The sequence below is a fragment of the Apodemus sylvaticus genome, chromosome 10 (assembly GCF_947179515.1).
Source record: "Apodemus sylvaticus chromosome 10, mApoSyl1.1, whole genome shotgun sequence".
NCBI lineage: Eukaryota > Metazoa > Chordata > Mammalia > Rodentia > Muridae > Apodemus > Apodemus sylvaticus.
In genome coordinates, this window is record NC_067481.1 from 80,211,425 (window position 1) to 80,231,623 (window position 20,199).

Consider the following 20,199-nt stretch of genomic DNA (forward strand, 5'->3'; position numbering starts at 1 on the left):
TATCACCCGCCTCTCAACACAAAATCCTATGGCTCCTTGAAAAAGCTCCCTCTCCCCCTTTTTTTTTTCAGACAGAGGAGACTCTTAGTGACAAGTCATTCTGATAACATTTTCAGGTACAATTTTTTTCTGGTCTCTTTAATTGTGTATCAGATCACAGCCAACCTACGACCCTTGAAAACATTTCTACTTCATTTGTTTGAGAACCTTGCCCTGTTTCCTTAGAATTCTTAGCCCTCAAGTTTACAACTAAGAGTGTAAACTTTCGTCTCCACCCAGGGAATTTTCCTGACTCCCTCCCTTCCTTTTGGCCCACAGAAACTACATGCTGTGGTCTAAGCTGCCAGATGCCTTCTGTATGCTGTTGGCACCAATCCTAGTAGATGAAGTTACTACTTCTTTGCTTGCTTCTCATGAAACTCTAAACTCTTAAAGGACATCGTTTATCTTATGGTCAACCATTTGCTCCTTAGCCAATAATATTGACTCTTACATGCATATTCAGTACATACATAACTGGAGAAAGTTAACTGCAAAGAAGATGATTATACTTGTAAGTAAACCAGTTTCCATATTCGGCAGAATAGAAAAGAGAAAAGTAGTGCCTTAGGTGGCTTAACATTGTTTTATTCACTGGCACTTAAAATGAGCTGTAAGTTACTTGTTTTCTAATACCTATACTCATATTCTATATGCATGTTTATATAACAGGAAGAAATCTCCACTTTAAAATTTGTTTTAAATAGCACTTATACAGATACCTAAGATCCAGTGCCATTTTTAACATTGTTGTCTGAGTTTCATCCATGTCACCCTATGATCTCTGAAAGGATCTTCCTTAAGTGGATCTTCCTTAAGTGGATGAACCAGTCTCACCTCTACCAAGTTCTAAGGGCAAAACAGAATTTGAATTGAGCTGGTGAGAAGCCCAGAGCTGTTCTATGGCAGGTATGCATGGCTGGACACAAGCACCACCAGGGCAAAAAGCCACCATTAGAAGGGGCCTCCTGCTGACAGCTAAGCTTTTGTAGTAGTGTGCATGAACCTCAAGGTATAGTTCTGCCACTAGGGTTATTTCATAGGAAAGGATTTTCATAGACTTGGTTGTATGCTCCAAGGAATCACTGAATCTCTTTGCTCATTGAGGTGATGTCTTGTTTTCTTTGAGCATTTGGTGGTGGTGGTGGTGGTGGTGGTGGTGGTGGTGGTCAGTGGGTGGAGAGTCTTCTCACATAATCTGAAGCAATGTGCTCTTTACTAAACAACTTATGGCTCCTATGTGAGTAATTAACATAATATAAATACTGTAAAATAAAATATCCTTTTGGGCTCAACAAAATGCTTATTGGGTTAAAACCAATCAGTAGGATTGAGCGATGTTTGTTAGTGTTTGAGAGGAGAGAGCGGATTCTTTACACATTAGCATTCTAACTGGTGCCAACATAAACCTGCAAACTTCCAAGTCTTGGGGTGTGGGATTGTTTTCATGTGAGTGATTGTGGAAATGCTGATTAGGCCTGAAACCATTGCTCACTTGAAAAATGGGGCTTCATCTTCCCAACATGGATGACAGAAATAATAAAACAATCCTCATTCCTCCACTGCGTGCTGTCTGGGGTGTTGTTTTCATCTTACTGCAGAGTTAGAAGAAGACAAAATGGCTCTAATGATTTGAAAGAAGCCTTCCACATACAGGAAGCTCATAGCCGCGCCATTAGCATACTGCCTCTTAAGTGACACCAGACTCCAAGGTCTCAGATCTTGTTATTTCTGTAGGCAGAATCTGCATGATGAGAAGCAGTAACCTGGTGTCTTGCTCTTACATCGCTTGACCTGGTAGGTCCCAGGAGAAGGTTCTAGATAGATCAGTCTACCATGTAGGATTGAATTCAATAAAAAGCAGTTTGAGGCCCATTTTTTCTACTTAATAACTTTACCCCAGATCATTTCATCTCCTCAAGACTTCATTGTATAACTTCCTCCTTCCTTGATGGTTCAATTTTTGTATCTACTGCACAGAATTCTGAGGATTGAGTTATATATATATATATATATATATTCTAGTGAACATAATAGACTATTTTTGAGGAATTTTTTTATTACTTAAAGGACTAAAAATTATCTTCTTTACCAAGAATGGAAAAACTGACAAAGCTTAAGAGAAAGAAAATAAAGAAATATTTAGAAATCTAGAAATTAAATAATGGCTTCAGAAAAATGTCTCTTCCTCACCCAGAAACCATCAACTGCCACTAGTTCTTCATTTATGTGTAGAGGCTTATGAGCCCTTCCTCTATCCATAATAGAATTGCTGACTGACTCGATTTTATGCAAGCCTTTGCAGGCAAGCACCACTGATGTGAGTTCCTGGGTGCAGCAGTCCTGTCATGAATAGAAAGCACTCTTTGCTCCAGTCTTTCTGACTTCTGACCCTTACAGCCTTTTGCCCTATTTTCCATAAGGGTCCCCAATCTTTGTGGGGAAGGAGATATATGATATGATATGATTGATATGATATGATATATGATATTTGTGTTCAATTTATGCCAGTGCATATTTGTTGAAGAGTAATTACGTCTCTGATGAGTCAGTAGGCTTCTTAGTACCATACTGTTGCCCATTTAAACATCCTATGATGTCTCATTTCTGCAGGAGCCTAGGAAACCAACATCCTAAAGCAGTGGTTCTGAATCTTCCTAATGCTGTGACTCTTTAATACAGTAACTCATGTTGTGGTAACCACCCCTCCCCCAACCATAAAATTATTTTCATTATGACTTTATAACTGTAATTTTATTACTGTTACACATTATGATCTGTGTTTTTCAGGGGTCTCAGGTGATCTTTGTGAAGGGTTGTTGACCCCCAAAGGTATCGCAACCATGTGTTGAGAACCACTTTCTTACAGTAATAGTGAAAAATTGTAGTATGGAAGACACTAAAGGAGACAGAATAGAGTTGAAGCCCCTTTGAAAACCCATCCCCACAAAATTATCTTTATTGGTATGTTCCTTAGATGACCCCTTTTTAAAAGGCAGTGTGTTTAACCTATGTGATTACCATGCAGAAAGCCTTTTAGCTAGGGAGATTTCTTGAACATAAATTGGTTGCCATCATTACTGCCAAAGGGGACAAGGAATAACCAGGTAAACAGTAGGCTGACTACAGTGCATCAAGGAAATTTTTAAATAAGAGCTTTGGAGTGTTCTAGAATGTCTAGGAGGTGAGAAGACAGGTATATGAGTAGGACTAGGGCTTTGTCAAGAAAGATCACAAAAGGGCATTCATTCCATTAATTTTTTGACTAAAACCATGTTTGTGTTTTATGACGTTCCATCTATACTTTCTTTGAGCGTTTTTTAAAAAATACTTGTTTATGTGTATGTGCCTGGATGCATGTATGTGATTGCTGTGTAGGAGCCCACAGAGTTTAATAGAGTTTGTAGATTCTCCTGAACTGGAGTTACACATGGTTGTAGGCAGCCATGTGGGAGCTAGGGACCAAACTTGGGGCTTTGAAAACCACAGCTTTTAGTCCATCTCTCCAGCTCCAAATCTATGCTAATACATCTTTATGGATCATAGTATGAAGACTCAGGGATGTGAATCCTGCATGACAATAAAGCCAGGCTAATGAGCATCCTCATCCCTTCAAACATCAATCAGTGTTGTGTTAGTAATTTCATATTCTTCTGGTCTACTTGAAATACATCATATTGTTCAACCAAAAATTATTTCCCTGTGCTTTAAAATAGCTAAAGTAATTCTTCCACTCTACATTTTGGTGACTCTTTTAAACTTCATTCCATTCATAGCCCCCTGCCTTCCTCTGTCTGTATCGCAGACTGACTTTCTTGTTTTCATCAATGATGGAGAAGTGAAATTTGTCTTTCTGTTTCTGTTTTATATTGGTGCAAATGAAAGGATTTCATTCTCATTGAAAGAGAATTGTATTTCACTGGTTAAATATGGCACATTTTTCTTCTGTTTATCCATTGAAGGACATCTGGACGGTGCTGTATTTTGACTATTATGACTATATTTTGGATGGAAGTTTAAGTGGCTTTTTGGTACATCTTCTTCATCTCAGATTCAGTAGTAAAACTGGGGATCATATAGTGATATTTTTCAAATTGCTTGAAGAATCTCAATATTATTTTCCACAATTGCACTAATTTATAGCCCCATTAACAGTGAATGAGTATGTCCTTGGACTAAAGAGATGACATAGTAAAGAGAACTTACTGCTCTATCAGAGGACCAGACTTCAGACCTCAGTACACATCAGTGTGGGTGGTTCACTGATGTCTTTAACTCCAGCTCCAAGGGATCCCCCTTCTTCCCTTCTGGCCTCCATAGGTAGACACATGCAAACACACATGTACACACACAAAGCAATAAAATTGTATTTAAAAATATTTTCTTTACCTCCTCACCAATTTGGGGATTTTGAGGATAACATTCTGAGACGGTATTGTGTTGTGACTTTGATTTGGACTTTCTGATGATAAAACCAAGAAACATTTTCCAGTTACTTGTGTATCACTTCCACACTGTCTTTCTAGAATTGTCTATTTAGTTCTCTCATCTACCTTTAGCTCAATTGTCTGCTGTGGTATGTTCCATATTTTAAGCTGTAGATTCTAAATATGAATCCTTGTTGAACGAGTCAGGTATTTTTCCTAGTATTTCACTGTCTCTCAATTCTGTTTTTCTCTGTGCAGTTCAGAAGCTTGTATGCTTGATATATTTCCACTTTTCTGTGCTCACTTTTCTTGACTATACCTTGGAGTCCTGTCTGAGAAATTGGTGTCACTATCAATGTCCTGAAGCATCACCTCTGGGTTTCTCTGTAATGATTTTAGAGTTTTAAGTTTAATTATTATATCTCTATTTAATTTAAGTTGGATTTATATATAATCAAAAGCAGAAATCAAATTTATCTCTCGTGTGTGTGTGTGTGTGTGTGTGTGTGTGTGTGTGTGTAGGTGCAAATTTATCACAACCATTTATTAGAGTCCATGTTCACTCCACTATGTTCTTGACACTTCATAAGAAAATGCTTATTGTTTGAGAGATTCATGCATGCATATAATGTATTTTAATCAAATCCACCCCTCATTCCACCTCCAATTTCTTCCCTATGTCCCTCACTGTATTTTTCCTCCCTGCCGATATTTTTTAAACCAACCAGATACAACTAATGCTACCTGTATGTGCATGAACATAAGGTCACCTGCATCCACAGACATCAGTTTCCAATACTTAGTTTCTCAGTTAGGGGTGGGACTCACAAAGTGAATGTGGATTGATGTTTTTGTCTTACATTCTATTTAATCAGTTCGTGGCTCTGTTTTTCTACCAGTGCCATGCTGTATTGGTAATTATACCCTTGTGATGTTTTTTAAAATTGGGTATTCTGTTGCTTTCAGCACTTTATTTTTTCTATTTGCTCAGAATAATTTAGCTATACCTATACTGAGTCTACTGTGTGTGTGTTTAATAAAATATCTATTCAATTGGCAGTTGACTTTTACTTCTGAGCATTAACTTCCACACTGATGCACAGCAAAGAAGATATACTATCATTAACCAAGCAAATAGCATCAACAAGGAATATGAGGAAGAATATGATGCCCAAAGTTTTTATGTAGTATTATTTTAAATTTCCAACTTCCAACAAGAAGTACTGACCATGCACAAAGATAAGAAAGCATAACCCACTGGACATTGTATCACCTGTCTGTGAACCCAACCTTCAGTCAGTCAACAGGAAGATTGTGAGTTCAAACCTGCCTTAAATATGGACTAAAACCTTGTCTCACTCTCCTACCCTCTCTCCAAAATGAAGTATGGCTCGTCTGTAGGTAGAGGGAGGAGAAACTGTCTGAAAATGTTCAGCTGTTGAATTTACTAACCAAACTTCTAATACAACTAGTTTAAACATATTGTGAAGAAGAAATGACCCAGGTCTAAAGTGATAAAGTGATAAAGCACAGAAGCAGTGGTTCATCAAAGCAAGAATGCGTTACTGAGACTGAGTGACATAAAAATTCTAGAATTGGAAAAACAAATAAATGAGATGAAAATTTCTCTAGCAAATGCAACAGCTGGTTCCAGATTAAACTAAGAATGAGCCAGACAATAGGTTGATTGAGGTTACACATTCTGAAGAACAGAAAGGGAAAGCAATGGAGGGCAATACGTTGTAACAGGAAATATTAAAAAATGCACCATCCCACGCTAATGCCAGCTACTCTCTAGCACCGACAGTCTTGCTGCCTCCATGGCTAGCCCTGTGCAGCAACCGCCCATCTCATGGTTCTCTTGCAGATTCTGCTTACATTCCCAGCCATCCACCCCTGTGGTTAGCGGTCACAAATCCCCATAACCTGGTAAAATCAAAACTCTAGAGGCTTGTAATTTATCAGTCAGATTTATATTAGTAAATTCTCAACCCACAAAACACCCGCACAATGAACTCAAAGCTCAAAGGCAAATTACAAGCTACACACCTAGATGAGGCAAACACACCCTGCTTTTTATTTAATCATCTATCTAAAAAATCCCCAATACTTAAGGCACCCAGGACAGTGTGGTTCTGGCTCCTCTTTCTCTCCTATAGGTTCCATCTTGTCTCCCTGTCTCTGTCTGCCTTGTTTCTAAAACTCTCAACCCGCCTTCCTTTTCCACTGCCCAATCACAGGCTCTCACCTTATCTTGTGCTTGTCGTCACCTGCATATAGACAGCAATCCACCATAAGTAATACATCAGAAGAGCACGCATGGACCAGCATCATATGAGCCAACTGACACATGATTGGAAAGGTTTGAATATGGTCTGTCCCACTGGAGGGAGTACAAACTTAATATGTCGATAGTAGGTAGAGGTAGAACTGCTGTGGTTGAATTCTAGTGGCTATATAGGAATTTTAAAAAGGACTTAGGAACAGAACGTCCTCCCTTGGTACCCAGTACCATCCAAGAATTCTGCCTAAAAATTATTACAGAGCTACAAGCCAAAGTAGGTATCAAAAATACATAAATAAAACAAAAACAAACAAACAAAAAAAAATAGAAATCTTAGACTGTGGTCCTGTTCTCAACAGCAACAAAAATGGACTAATACGATGGCAAGAATTTGTTCTGAAGAACTAACAGCCTAGCTCATCTAAAATTAAATAAACACGAGCAGTTTACACATCCAAATGGCTCAGGAGACCCCAATGGGATAAGTCCAGAGAGATCCACATACCTACTGGCCCACATCATGATGAAGCTTTAGAAAGATTGAGGCAAAGAGAATCTTAGACCTGGGACAGGGTAGTCCAATGAGGTGACTCAGATGGTAAAGGTACTTCTGAAAGCAGGGCAATCTGAGGTCACTCCCTGGAAGTCATGTAAAGATGGAAGAGGAGAAGCAAGTACACAGAGGTGTCCTGTGGTCTCCGTAGGAAGGCTGTGGCACGTGCGTGCCCCCCCATACACACACACACACACACACACACACACACACACACACACTAAATAAAAAGGAAGGTACAGGGGAAATATCTCAAAAGCTGAGAGTTTATTTATTGTTCTTGTAGAGGACCTAGGTTTCATTCTAAACACCCACATTGGGCAGCTCACAATGGCTTGCAACTCCAGTGCCAGGGAATCCAATGTCCTCTTCTGGTTTGCATGGTCACTGGCATGCATATGGTGCATAGACACATAAGCAGGGACACACACAGTCACACAAATTTAAAATTAAATAGTGAAAAAAAATCAGGGAAACAACTCATCATCTTTGGGAAATACTCTGTAGGATTAACACAAGATTCCTTGTCAGAAATTACGAAGACCGGAAGGCAGTGGGATCTATTCTATATCCAGAAAAACTGCTTCACGGGTGAAAAGAAATGAAGAGATTCCAGGATACAATTCTGGCACAATTCATCACTTGGTGACACGCTCTGGAGGGTAAGTCTGTCAGACTGAAAAACAGAAAAAAGAAAAAAGAAAAAGGAATAAAAGAAAAAAGAATATGCAACAGTAACTTTTGTTACTACACTAATGCCACCAGTAGAGATAACTACCCAGATAAATTTAAAGAAAACATAAACATATTATTACTTAGGCAACTTTACTTGGACATGGTTTCAAACACTATTTCATAAAGCAGCAAATACAGATGCACTTTTTCTGAGCAAGTGGTATATAAAGGAGGAATTGATGTGACAGTTAACACTAAATGCCAAGTGACGACAGAGATACCTAAGAACATAGCTTTTGTATACTGCTTTTTTTTCTTTCTCCTACCAAAATATGGTAAAGCCTGGCTTCTAAAAGCTCCCACTGTGTGCTCTACACAAATAAGTCCCATAATAATTCCATAGGGAATAATTTCACACTAGGAAATAAAAACTCCTTAAGGGTTCTAACTTCCAAGCCTGAATAATTCTAGCATATTGTACACTTAGGTTAGTTCATCTGGCCATTCAAAGATTGGATGATTTGGGGTTTGTCTGAACATTTTGTATTATAGATATTAATTCCTTCCACATGTATAGTAACCAGGAATTGTGATTCACTTATATTTTCATTGGACTGGGCCAAGTCAATTAAGTCTTGATTTACTTCCTGGTTCTCATTACTGCACACTCTTCACAGTGTGTAAGCCATTTATAATTCTTTTCTGTGAAAAACATCTCCATATGCTTCTTCCATTTTTATGATATTAAACCTCTGTTAATTTTGTTTTGAGTATTCTTTCTAGGGTTTTTCAAATGTGTTTTCTTTTTTTAAAAATATTTACTTCACTACCTGAATATATATATGTTGGGGATTGGGATTTCTGTGCACATGTGTGCAGGTTTCTGGGGAGACCAGAAGGGGGTCCCAGATCTCCTGGAACCAGAGTTGCAGGGTATTTGTAAGCCACCCATTGTGGGCACTTAGACTCACACTCTTGAGTTTTTTACTAAAGCGATACTCATTGTGAACCACTGATCACCCATCCTCTGCTTTAAAAAAAAAAAAGTTTTTCTTTTACATTTTTTCATAGCATTATTGATCATGATATTCCTGTGACTTAAATAACTATATTTTCTGAATTAGTTTAAGTTTTTAATTGAAATTGTCAATCTTTCTAGAATTCATATTGATGTAGGGCATAAAAATTCTAACTTTTATTTGTTATAGCTAGTAACTATTTCTCTTTATTTGTTGAACAATCTTTTCATGATTGTTCAACATGAATGACATGCTGTAAAAAGATGTATTTTTTATTAAGGCTTGAGGAAAAGGAAGTTTAAGAAAAGGCCTGAGCACACCCTAAACTTTAGGAAAGTAGGTCTCTTCAAAGATTTAATATTTTATTTAATATACAAAGGTAGAATTTTGCTTATCAGCATTCCAGGTTGCTTACAAAACCTTAGCCCCTCCAGCCTTTGTTTAGGATGTTAACTCTTTGCTTCAAATTGCATTGCTGGGTACTCCTTGAGCTTGAATACAAACAGCCTAAGTTCTATTCGTCCTCTTCACAAGTGGCATGCAGTCACATTCCTCATGTCCTGTTGGATTCCAGGGACCCAAGGGTAAATGGCGCATGTTTCAATCTTCCCTCCCGACTTTACACTTAGACGCATAAGCAGATAAGAGTGATTGAGGGTTAACTAATTTTTTATTATTGTAGATCAGGCATATGAGGTGCAGATGTGCATATGAATGTGTATGATGTCCTTAGAACAAAATACACAAATTTCACGAAGTGCATGACTAACCAACACAGACCATGATGAGTGCGGTTGGTCCTCACGTTTTCATCAGACTTGGGAGTGTTTGTTTGGGCTCAACCCTAACAGTGATTATTGTGTGTCCAGCTTTTTATGTCTTGTTTATTAACCGTGGTCACAAGTACTCTGTGCTTCTCAATCATTATAACTGCTGATATAGCTTAAGTCTCTTTATATTTGTAGTCATAATTAGGGAGAGAAATGGGGAGAGAAAGAAGGAAAGGAAAGTCTAAGTTAAATCCAGGATCCCCCCTACTCTACAGACATAAAAAAATAATTTATTAGCTAATGGTAATAGAACACTCATCACAGTTCTGTGCTTTAAATAATATCAAGATGCTATTTCTCTGTAATTTTCAGCCATATTTTACTGTCATTGCATGGTAGAAAGCTACAGAGTCTTACCTTATTGGTTAGCACCTTTGCTGGAGATAAGAGTACTTCTTGTTAGTGTCTCTAGGACATGTCCCTTAAATGGTTCTCACTGGTCTCATCATAGTACTCACAGACATTCCAAACCCAATCACCACAACTTGGAAAGAAAGATGTTGCCAGTGAGGAGTGTGCATTTCTATGATGTAGACAGAGGTTGAGTGAGATGGAAGAGGATGTAAACTGTTTCTGTTTCCAATTCTGTTCCCAGAAAATGGAAAATGTCTCAGCCACAGCAGGTATTCTAGAGGACTGAGCATCTCACATCCCAGTCCCTCAAATACAGAGTACTAGCTTAGCTCAAAATAGTACTCTGTCCCAGAGAGGAGCATTATAAAGGGTCTTTTACTACATGCTTTCTTGTTGCAAGAAGTGTCTTCCCTCCCTTGGTAGCTACTAACATTGGAAAAACTTGAAATATTATTTCCATGCATTTTGTTTTGCCATCTGCCATTGACTGTCACATTTCACAAGTTAAGAAACATGTTATTTCGTTGTTTATTTTGTCAGTCTTTGGTATTCTCTGGAGAGAAATTACATCTCTCTGTTTCAGTGGGATACATTTAATCTGTTTGTCTTGTCTCTAGACTCAATGTAACTCCTTGTGGTTCACAGTCAAAGGCTTTTCTCTCACAGTTGGCGAGCGAAACAAATTCATTCCACGTTCTGGATAACACAGATTTCCAGGTCCATTGGAGTGAAAGTTAGTAAACACATATGCCTGAGTTTAGCATGGACAAGACTCTTTCATGTAGAATCCAGTTCCTCCAAAAATGTATCTGTTACTCTAGTATTTTAGTTTGCCGATGTGAGTATTCATGGAACCCATGACCTTATACTCTTGACCTTTTTAGGTTCCTGTCTGTAGACTCCATGTTAATTCCTACATATATCAAACAACCATAGTCTTATAGTGGGAGCTATATGGTACATGTGTTCATTGTGCATCCAATGTTGAACTTGAGGCAACTTCTTAGACTGTCTTCCCAAGTAATTAGCCTGATTTCATGGGTTTCTTTCTGGTCTAGAATAACACCCTATGGTTATTTTGTATCTGAAGAAGCTATGAACCAGCTAGATGCTCTGCTAGATGTGTTAAGGCAACGCAGCCTTTTCTTTCTAAGATTTAAATCGTTTTCTTTCTATTACTTAAAGTTTAAATGTGAGTGCTCTGCAGTAGGTTTGCTTAAGCTACTCTTATCTAATTATTTATTCTTAGCCACAACACTCTCCATGGTAAATTGTGTTCAACCAAATACATACCTGAATATCATAGGTATATATTCCTTAGCACAGCCATTTCCCATCACTAGTAATGATGCATTGATGTCCTCATTAGATGTCTTTACAATATGATGGATGCAAGAGTTGAGTCCTCTAGTTCATAACTTCAGAAATTTGCTTCTCTTTGGATCCCAGTAAATTCTACTGTAATTAATCTAAAAATTAGAAAACAATGAAGGAATGGTTTAGCGAATAAAAAATGATGGATCTTTATATTTCACAGCCTATGCTTAGATTTAACTTAGTATATATCTGTCACAGGAGCAAGTAACTTATTGGCGCTATCAGGAGAAATCCTGTTGTTCACTGTGCCATCCACAAGTCAGAAGCTACTGCAGCAGCATCAATTACAGAGTCTGCCACAAATATCTCAGAATTAGTCTTTCATCCATATTGCTGAGTGTCTGGCAGCTGAGTGTTTGCATTATGGTAGGAGATGTTTATTGTCGTAGATACTTAATACATCATCATTGAGAATGACTTCTCATATGCTCTGAGTTGAGATGGGGTTAGCAAAAGGGCAAAATATGTAAGACATGATTCCTGCCCTGGAGGGGAAGGTAGGGCTAACACAAATTAATGCTTGATATTTAAAATAGCATATTGTTAACAACCAAACTGAATGTAGAATAAGCTCTTGACATTCAATAGGGGTAGCTCTGGAGACCAACTGAATTCCCAGGTATGTACAATTTGATCATAAAATGCATACGATGAGAGGGAAAACACAGGCTGAAATTTGATTAGAAAGTTCAGCTCATTCGAATGTACCAGGGTGGCTCACAGGGACCTGCTAAAACATAGTTCAAATTCATAGCCTTGGCTAAATACTTCTGAATTGGACATTTTGGAGGAATGTTAAAACTCGGAACACCATGGTCAGTGCATATCATACACACAAGAGGCATCTGCAGGTCAATGAGATAGCTCAGTAGACAAAGTCATTTGGTGAGCAAGCCTGGCCACCTGAGGTGGATTTCCAGAACCCATATTAAAGTGAAAGGTGATAACCTGGACCTTTATTATACTCTGACTTCCAGAGCTCCAAGCCATGCATGCAACAACAAAAAACACGCTACATCAGTGATTTAAAAAAAATGGTTTAAGAAGTTTAGAAAGCACAGTGGTCATTCTAGAGTAGAAATTACTATCTTAAATCATGAAAACAGAAGTCAGAATGGTCACTGAAATATTAACAGAATTAGAAAAATTGAAGAAAGGAGCTGAAAGAATTTGAAGCAAATCTATCTAGAGACAGTCACTGGGGATAAGATGACAATCACCCTACATCCTCCCCAAGGTCTTTCTATGACCTCAGGCCAATTGTATCTGGTCTTTTCTTCCATGATAGGCAGTATCCAATGTCTGTGTCCCATCTCCCCATTCAGGTTTCACCCTTAAATCCAAAGCTGCCACCTACAGTAGCAGATATCACATAACAAAGCAGTTCACATAGCAGATGGCATAAGTTGGTAAGATCACTCTTATACTCTCCATACAAATGACATAGAAGTATTCACTACAACCAAAATCAATGTATTCTAGTACTTTTAAGATCTGTAGAATTGAGACATCTTGATGATCACAGTATCATTTTCTAGTGAAAAGGCTTCCCTGTATTCTTTACCAAGCAATCAGAATCATGCACGTGTCCAAATGTCTCATCAGACTTTTTACTTATATGGGCATGTTGAGACCTGTAGTGGCTATTCCTTGTTGTCAACTTGACTATATCTGGAATGAAATACAATCAAGAACTGGAAGGCTCACCTATGATCCTAATCTGGAGGCTCAGAGATGTAAGTTTCTGACCTGGATCTTGGCATGGAGATCTTGAAGCATAGTGGCTATGAATTCCAGAAGATTAAGACAAGGAGATCTCTGAGTTCCAGATCATCTAGGATTAAAGGTGTGGTGGCACATGCCTTTAATCTGGGCTACACCCTCTACTGGAGACCTATATAAGGACATTGGAAGAAGGAAGACTCAGTCACTTCCTTGCGTGCTTGCCTCGTGGGACTGAGCAACTGCGAGATCCTTGGAATTCCATCCACAGCTGCTGGTGACCATTGTTGGGGAGTTGGACTACAGGCTGTAAGTCACTGACAAATTCCCTAACTATATAGAGACTGCCTATACGTTCTGTGACTCTAGAGAATCCAGACTAATACAAGACCATTTTTATAATTTTTGTTTTGTTTGCAAAAGACCTTCCAAAATTGTACACATTGAGATTAAACTGCTATTCTTGACTCATGGATGAGAAAATAAATATTATTTAATCTACTAACATTTTGTGTTTTTTGCATTTTATTCAAGTGTGAATTTCTTCTTTGAAATAATGTACAGCTTTAGGAGCCATCTATTCTTTTCATAGATGTACAATCTTTATATATGATGTAAAATTTTATGGTGGAACTTGCTCTAAAGCAGAAGGGCTCTCTGTGATGTGTATGTTCCTCCTCTCACTTCCTCCACCATGCTAACTCTCCTTCATTTGTAATTAATACACATAAGCATTGAATTTGTGAATGTAGCTAGGGGCCCCATATAAGGAACAATTCATGTTTATTTTGTGTGTATTTAAATCTGCAAGCAGCAGCACTTGGCAACTTTGGCCATGTGACTCTGGCTTTGAAATCCAGAATAGAAGGGACTATTGGAACAATTGGTGCTGGTTAGCTGGAGTTAAGAAATTAGCGGTGATTAAGAAAAGACTAGTAACACTGAGGTGAAATCTGGGTTTTCTGAGAGCATAAACAAGCTATGTACCAGAGATAGCCAAGAGTCTACCACGTGCTACAGCTGTACTTGGTAATGTATAAGAGTCATCCAGGTGGTACTGGTTTTGAAGGCATGAAGGGATCATGAAGAACAGCTGAAGCTTGGTACTTTGAGAGACCATGAAAGGCCTTTGGTAAAGGTACAGCCTCAGTTACAATTGATGGCCCAGGACTGAATGGATCATGCAAAGGAACTGAGGCTTGTCACCACTATGAGAGGCTATTTGTGAAGCCTAGTAGCAACAGAAAACCCCAGCATATTGGAGATGCCAGTACCATGGATGTTCACTAAAAACAGCAGCATCAATGGAGTAGATCAACCTGAGCTTAGAGTGTTTATAGATGGCAGAGCTGGAGAAGTGATGCCAGCCCTTTCGAGGAGTCCAGAAGATCAAGTGTGGTTCCAGACATTGAAACAAGAAGCTGTAACATTGAAATTGCCTTGGAGACTCCAAGATGTTCAAGATGGGCCATGGGCCATATGCTGAGGAAAGCTGCTAGCAGGGAGTGGAACCAGCTGAGGAGAAGGAAGCTTGTTACAGTCAACAAAGATGAAAAAGGAGTTGGAGATCTGAAGACCGATTTGAGATCAGCCATGGAGTTGCAGAGTTTGGAGTTGGCCCAGCTGGTTTCCTGTCTTATTTTGGAGATTAAAGTTAAGTCGTTGGATGAATCTCAGAAGAGACTTTGAACTTTGGATTTTTAACATTGTTGAGACAGCTATAGACTATGGGGCCTTTTGAAGTTGGACTAAATGTATTTTTGCATTATGCTATGTTTAGATATGGCCCCCATAGACTCATATATTTGAACAGGCCTATGGGGGCCAAGAAGTGGAATGTGATGGTTTGTATATGCTCCACCCAGGGAGTGGCACTATTAAAAGGTGTGGCCTTGTTCCAGTAGGTGACCATTTTGGAGTAGGCGTGACACTGTGGGTGTGGGTTTTAAGACCCTCACCCTAGCAGTCTGGAAGTAAGTATTCTGCTAGCAGCCTTCTGATAAAGATGTAGAACTCTCAGATCCTCCTGCACCAGGCCTGCCTAGATGCCACCATGTTCCCGCCTTGAGGATAATGGACTGAACTTCTGAACCTGTAAGTAAGCCCCAATTAAATTTTGTCCTTATAAGAGTTGCATTGGTCACAGTATCTGCTCACAGCAGTAAAACCCTAACTAATACACTATCTATAGTTACAATAGTGACTGTAGTATCCCAGGACTTCCTGCTCCTAGCTAGCCAGCTAATTACCCAGCACCTGTTCCTCAGCCTCTTGTTTCCAGCATTATCCCCAGCCTGTGGCAATCTTCATTCTACCTTCAATTTCTATGAGATCTGTAGTAGAAAATATTAAACTAGATTGATCAACTATTTTTATGTGTATCTGTAGGTATTCTTGTTTGTGCACATACTTTGGGACAAGCATTTGCATACCGAGGTCAGAGGTCAATAGCAAGTATCTTCATCCTTCATTTCTTCCCCCTTGAATTTTGAAGCAGGTTCTCTCGCTGAACAACCTCAAGCTCACAAGTTTGGCTAGATTCAACTGCCATTGGACCCAAGGGATTCTCTTATCACCGTTTCTGCCTTTCAGTGTCGGGGTTACATGTGTATGCCATACAACTCAGGGTGATTTTTACTTGGGTCCCAGGGGTTCAAACTCAGTCTTTCATGCTTTCATATAAGTACGTTACTAACTGATCCCTTTAGCTTCCTGCCCCTTGAGGGTGATGTTTTGAATATCCATGTTTGGATGAGATCATATTGCAATTGTGTTTTGTGCCTTGTCTAACAAAGAGGTCTTTGTTATCCATGTTGCTGCAACTAACAGATTGCAGTCTTCTATATGGCTGACTCGTATCCGAGTCTATGTAGGTACCACATTCTCTTTACATAGTCATGAATTGTTGGACACTCAACCTTGTTTCCATTTCTTATATGTTGTACTTGCTACTACTTTGGTGAGAACTTTCATGTCTGTACTCATTATGGATGATGCCAGTGGCTTTATTGCATTTTTATATGGTTTGGGTGTCAGCATCCTGCTGACCTCTTGGAATAGAAAGAGACCTTTCCTTTATTTTGAAAATAATTCAAGGAGAATTGCTGTTGGTTTTGTAATTGCACCATAGAACTCATCAACAATGTCATCTAGCCCAGGCTTTTGATTGACAGCAGTATTTTTTAAAAGTATCTTCTTAGGAGCTTCAACACTTTTACTTGAGCAATTGTGATCACTGTCACCTGTACGAGTCAGATCTGTTCACCATGGTACACACATGTGTTTCATGTCCACCAAGAGAATTCTAGATAAATTCCTCAACATCAGGTTTACTAAGTGAGCAATATAGAAAGTTATAAAGTCACCCCAACTGTCAGATATGTTAAACCAGGTCTTTAAGTGTCATCTATCGGATTACACTATGAGTAAAGCAGCCAAAATTCAAGGTTATGCATATTCTATTCTTCATAGCTTCTGGATTTTAGGGATAAATCCTCTTAAGTTTATTTTAGTGGTGTGTGTGTGTGTGTGTGTGTGTGGTGTGTAAATGACTGGAGGCCAGAGGCACTGAATTCCCCTAGAGTCATAATTATAGACAGTTGTGAGCTTGTGAGCTACCTGATACAGATTCTGAGACTTGAACTTGAGACCTATAGAATGTCAAGGGCCATTTTAACCTCTGATTCATCTCTCTAGCTCCTTAAATTCTTCATCACAGATACTGTGCATGCTGTAAGTCCAGGTGACAGCATGGATTCTATTCTAATCCTTTTTTTTGGGGGGGGGGGTTCAGCCTACTGTGATTTGTTATTATAAATTGATTACATATTTATAATTTAATGTGTGATGTTTATATATATATACTTCATACCTGTTTTCACCTCTATTTTTTGCCTTCCAAATGGAGAATTCAGATTCATGTTTGCATGTAAATTCAAACATTTGTGACAGCGTCCCTAGTTATCAAAGCTAAAAGTTTGTGTAAACAGATATGCAAAGGCTATACAATCAACCATCTCATTCAAACAGATACAGTTATGAAGACTTGGAAGGTTGGTTATTTACAACTACATTTGATGCATTGACCTCTTTCTTTAAAACTCAGCCTAGACAACTTTCCGTTTCCCCTACTTGGGGCACATGTGTCCTACTATCTTCATGTGAAACTTAGGACCTTCCTGATAAGAGCACTGCAGTGTGGGACTGAAGAGAGCAGCAACATGGGTCACCATCTCTGTGTCCCCTTCGTGCCATCCACCATCCTTGACACAGGCCACTTGCTTTTGTTTGCTTCCTTTCCCTATCTTACAGCATCAGCTGCTGAGTCAGCTATCTCTCATCTGAAAACTCTGATGGGGGGTATCTTCATATTTTATTTCATGTTGAACCATCTTGCAATAGTGTTCTGGGATCGATCCCCTCTGAATCCGTTCCAACCCTTTATCGCTGGATATTGCTGGTGAGTTTTCTTTTTACCTTGATTGTATTGTTGTTGTCCACATGGGCGATTGTGGCTATCACAAACGAGGAGGCCCAGTCAGCTTGTCTGGGAAGCAGCTAAAAAATTAATATGCAGTAAAGGCCCTGCTGTCTGGTGGTGGTAGAGTCATGCTCACTAATCAAGAATTCTGGCCATTATAGAGTGACCATAACTATTACATATGGATTATTGCTTTTCCAAGGCATAAAGAGATAACATATAATTTCCTGTAAAATGAGATCAAATAATTGTGGCTTTGATAGTCCGGAGTGTGCTTTAAGAATTCATGAGGCTTCAAAGTCCATTTTGCTTTCATCAATTTTGAGTTTACCATAGAGGCATAGAAATGACTGGGGGGGGGGAGGTAATTAATAGGACAGTGGGTAGTAGAGATTTGCCAGGGGCTGATTTTTCCTAAAGGAATCTGATTCTTTACAATCGTCCCATTGATTCTGCTCGCATAGTTCGTAGGGCAGCATTGGGGTAGAAAGAACGATTTTTTTTTTCCGATTTCTCACTAGAAAAATAAATGGGACTCTGCTCTGGAGCCTTGCCTTTGCCAGAATTGGCTACTGCTCATGCAGGGGACCCATTTCAGCAACTTGTACTGCCTCCAGATTTATTGTAAAGGGGGAACCATGGTGTTTCGGAGAACACAGAGATGGGGAGGCTACGGACTTCTAGAAGATCTTGAAAGAGTTCTCGGCTGCCTCAACCAGGAGTTAATTGTCCTTTCCTAGTAACTGCACTTCCTCAACTTCCTCAGTCATTATTGGAAATCATGAGAGTCTCAGTCTCTCTCTCTCTCTCTCTCTCTCTCTATCTATCTATCTATCTCTCCCCCTTTGTGTACACATCAGCAAAGCTCCGGGCGCCTGTCTCTTCCACGTGGCAATCCAGGCTGTGTTGCTGTCAGAGCCCACTCGGGGACTGGGGGTTGGGGGGAGATGCGGGTGTGATTAGCTCTAAATGAAGTTCTAAACCACTGGTACATGAAATGAAACTATTTTTCCCCCCTCTTTCTCCTTCCCCTTCCCTTAACCTGAGCTGCTCATGTAAGTAGCTTCTCATTTGCTGTCTCTTGAGAAAACAAAGCAAAATAAAATAACGAATGGGGATTAAAAAAAAAAAAGAAGAAGAAAAAAGAAAAAGAAAAAGAAATTCCTTTGTGAAGACAAGTTTTTTTGCTGTGGAGAAAAGGGAGTCATTTGCTGCTTTCGCGGTGTCAGTATTAATTTCCAAGCAGTCAAAGCCACGGCTAATTTATTTGCAGAGCCATCCCCCTGCCCAGGAGCCAGGCTGAGAAGGCAGTGGTTTCCAGCTTCCAGCATTGTTTGCTGACAGCCTGATTTCCCACAAGGCCCTTCCCACCTGTGTTTCTGTTGGTTTTCAGTGCTCGAGCCTTCCTTTCTTCTCCTCACTGCTGCCTCCCGAATAGCTGCTGAAGACCCTTCTCATCTCAGGGTCTCTCTCATCCACCTCCTCCCTCCAGGCCTTAGGACTCCTGGCAGTTCTTTCTGTCACACAGCACTTAGAGGCTCTGCTGGGAACATCCCAGGGGACACCCAATGTCTTTTTTTTTTCCCTCTCTCTCTCTTCCTCTCTCTTTTCTTTCGCTACCCTCCCCCCCTTGTTTTTGTTTCAAGGACAAGATTCAAAAGAGCCTGCTACAGACAGGTTGTAGGGTGCACCTTCTCATATGCCTTCAGTTGGGGCCTGAGCAATTTGAATAGCTGTACTCTGTCTGTAAAAGTGCCTCCCCAAAGCCCATTAAATTCTGTAAAAATCTCTCAGCTTTGAGGGTTTCCTGATGGAGGTCCAGTTTGGGGCCCAGGCTGCCAAAGTATGCATCCTGCATCCTACCAGGACTTCAACAATGGGAAATATTGAACTGTTGATTGGGCTCTAGCTGGCTGCATATAGAAAGGTGGGCGGAGTGTGGGAGGAGCTTAGGAGCAGCAGAGCCCGCCTTATGCTCCCCACAGGCTGCAACCAGGCAGGCGAGATGCAGAGAGGACTCTAGCATGGCTCCTGTGTATGCCCACACCCTATAGCTCATCTGCTGGTCAGTGGGGACAAGAGTGGGATTTGTCCACACCAGTGGCAAAAGCCACATCTGCACAGGATTGAAAAAGAGTATGGACAGCCCATTTTCCAGATTATGGCTAAAGCCATAGGTATAGGTTGAGGCAACGAAGAACATCCCTGGAGACACGTAGCCTGTGCACCTGATACTTCCTCTGGTGCAGGACCTCTGATGTTCTTACTGGTTAGGAAAGACCACGGGTATAATTTTGCCAGCAAAATGAACCTAGCTGTTCAACTTCTGCTTAATATGTACAGGTTATTTAGTGCACTTTCTTTTGTAATTTCTGCGATTAGATACCTCTTACATGGTTTATGAGTTTGTGTTTAAAGGAGCTGTGTTTAAAATACTCG

General features: G+C 39.7%; 1 long non-coding RNA gene across 1 annotated transcript; it reads right to left on the reverse strand.

Moving 5' to 3' along the window:
* Nucleotides 1–7,551: 7,551 nt before the first annotated feature.
* LOC127694863 (uncharacterized) lies at nt 7,552–19,272 on the reverse strand. The gene is made up of 3 exons (XR_007979872.1): nt 19,132–19,272; nt 11,475–11,650; nt 7,552–7,979 (listed from the first exon to the last, which is right to left on the reverse strand). It is a non-coding gene; the product is annotated as an uncharacterized LOC127694863 (long non-coding RNA).
* Between the last annotated feature and the right edge of the window lie 927 nt (nt 19,273–20,199).